Raw genomic sequence first — 2892 nt, 5'->3', positions numbered from 1 at the left:
AACTCCCCTTCTCGTGATTTTTTTTAATTCTATAAACATTTTTAATACCATAAGATTTGATATAAATGGATCCGTATTATCTACCGAGGCGTAGATGTAGGGTGAACTGCTTAGGCAAGATTTCGTGAAGAGTGGTTATACTAAAAAAGGAAGATGACAAGAATATGAGGTACAGTAGTAACATCTTTCGCTAATCTTCATGTCGTCTATTACTGAAGCAGGTAAGGAATGTCTTGCAAAATTGTTAAAATGGCCACAGTTAACGAAACCAATCGACTTGCAGAGAGAATTCTTAATAACATTAGCGCGCTGAAATTAAGAAGCTGACACGTAGCTGGGGTTGCGTGCTCTGCATGCTTGAGGACAGTCTTTGAGGGGGCCACTGCTTTTGTTTTCCCGCCTCCCACATATCCATCTTGATCATCTTACATAAAGTTACGCATATTAAAGCATCATCATTATTACTTGTTTCAATGGCCTGTGCTATTGTAACGCCATTCTGAAACACCAATCAAGCCACTTACCAGCTGATGCCGTTGTCAACAATCAACCAAGTTTATCAATAACGTATTTCATTTCATATATTAACTCATTGTGACACCACTACCTATTTTGCTAATAAAGCCAAAACAATTATCACGGAGAGTCTTAAAGAACCACCACAAACTGCTTAAGAATCTGAGAACTGATGATCTTGCCTGCTTCTCAAACACTGGTAAACGAGAAGAAATGCCACTGAAAAAGCCATGCCATCAATTATCATTTGCAGGTATTTCAAGCCTTAGTTTTATGTGGAAATGAGACAGAAAAGGTTAATTCCAGAAGAGAGTCTGTTCTGGTGATGAAAATCTCGTCTAAGAAAGGTGTTTCAAGACTATTTAGTGGGTTATAAAAGAGACAGAAATGCAGAAATGTTGTAAATCAGTGAAAGTGGACGTCAGTAAGTTTGTCAGCATCAGTGATAATCACACCCATTTTTTAAGTCATTGTAGGTTTACAAAAGAAAAGAAATACCAGCCCGCACACCACCGACAATGCACGGAAAAGATGTACATTACTATATATTACGCATGAAACTATGCTTGTTCAAAAAAGTCTTCCCAAAAAGAGCAAAATAGGAGTCATTTTATATCTGCAAATTAGACGGCATGGGAATTGAAATCCGACGTTATGTTGGAAAACAAGGTTACTAAGTTTACATAAACAAATTAACACTCCTCAGAAATCCGCGGCTATACCATAACTATTCGTCTCATCTAGTGACCTTGACCCTGTACACTGCGTTGGACTTCAAGAACACCTGTTTATATTAACAAGCAACAAAAACCTGAAAATAACCAGGGCAGGTTTTCATTCTAATAAACTTGTCGTTCGGTTAATGAGTTAGCGTTGGTCACTCGGCGCCCAACAATGCCATTAACCCAGTTTACATTTTGGAGACTAAATTTTTGTGCCTACTTGAGAACTGGAAATAGCAAATATAGCAGAGGAGAAAAAGAGAGTTAAAAAATTAACTCTGATACCGAGCTCTCTAAACTGTACTGTTGTGGACCTTCCTTATCGTAAATTTCACTAAGATTGTTTAAACTGTTGATTTTTAGGTGACATTTATTTCCAAAAAAGATTCTAGCGATTAAATAAAGTATAATTTAATAAAAGTATCGTTTATCCCTAATAAAAGAAAAAGAGAAAAAGTTATAGTAATTATGCAAAGCGTATCATGGTTTATTTTTATTTATACTGGGCACAAGCACAACACCAGTTCAATAAATTGCAACATTCTGTTTGCAGCTAGGAAGGAATACAGAACAGTTCGTGTTGCCTGCAGACTGTGCTCTTTTTAAACGATTGTTTTACTTGAGTCATCTGTAAGTTTAGATTATGAAAGCAGTTAATAGGCTGCCCTACACAGAAAGGACTTTCACTGCAAACCAATCTTTATCAGGTGAAGCTAACATCGGATACCCGTGAGTAAGGCAAGTCAGAGTCAAGTCATTACGACACTTTTTTTTTAACTGAGGCCTGTTCCCACTTTTTTGCTTATGTGTTGTTATCTTCATTGGATTTTTTTTATAAATTTTTATTCAAATGTTTATAGTTTTTATATGGAGTTATGTCATTAATTACCCCTAATTATTCATCCTTGTTTCTGTTTTCAGTGTTCCCCATGAAGGCTGTTTTATCATCTTTATTATTAATGTTAATTTTGCCATTGATATACTTCTGCCGGCGCTTTCAAAGTCTTTCGCAACTGCTGGTAACAAGATTTAACAAACTTGATAGCTAATGAGATCTAAATAAACGCGAATTAAAACAGTAGAAAATAAAAGCGTTGTGTAAACCATGGTTCTCCAACCATAACTACATATGAGAAAGGAATAATATATAGCTTTAGTTTTCAAATATGAGGGTTAACCAGGTGCCAATCTTTTCTGACCGCCATGCCCTGTTCCAGGGGCAAAATGGGATTAACCTTCAAAGAGCAAGATTACTTGGACGAATAAAAAAGAAAAACGGCTCACTTCCACTTCACCTGACCCGGTCTGTTTTGTCCAAAATGTAAGACCAATTTATTTTTTGTCGCCAATTTCATGCGTAAAGAAACCATACGAAACATAGGTATGTGGTCAGCACTAGAGTGACGTCATGGTTGAAGCAACCAATAGCAGAGGCGTGATCGCACAACCGGTCCCACCTCTCCCTCACCTGTAAAAGGGCAACGTCGTCTTGGCTACTCTTGCAAGTATTCAATAGTCGGAGGCGGTGGAACTCAGGTGCGCGAAGTTAGCTAGTGAGCGTGTTCCAGGATCGTCACTCTGAGGTCTTGTGTGGAGCCTTTAGAAAGTAAGGATTGGCAAACGACGCTGTCCCTGGTGGAATATCTTTGCAGTA

General features: G+C 37.7%; 1 protein-coding gene across 2 annotated transcripts in view; it reads left to right on the top strand.

Moving 5' to 3' along the window:
* The first annotated feature begins 2753 nt into the window (after nucleotides 1-2753).
* Nucleotides 2754-2892, top strand: part of LOC136853398 (haloalkane dehalogenase-like) — a 59568-nt gene continuing 59429 nt past the window's right edge. The window contains exon 1 of one of the 2 annotated variants that reach the window (XM_067128862.1): nucleotides 2754-2844. The gene's annotated coding sequence lies outside the window, so the exon portion shown is untranslated. The other variant, XM_067128861.1, reaches the window with a different exon arrangement.

The sequence above is a fragment of the Macrobrachium rosenbergii genome, chromosome 27 (genome assembly GCF_040412425.1).
Source record: "Macrobrachium rosenbergii isolate ZJJX-2024 chromosome 27, ASM4041242v1, whole genome shotgun sequence".
Classification (NCBI taxonomy): domain Eukaryota; kingdom Metazoa; phylum Arthropoda; class Malacostraca; order Decapoda; family Palaemonidae; genus Macrobrachium; species Macrobrachium rosenbergii.
The sequence above is the reverse complement of the archived record's forward strand: the minus strand, read 5'-3'. Positions and strand labels throughout refer to the sequence as shown.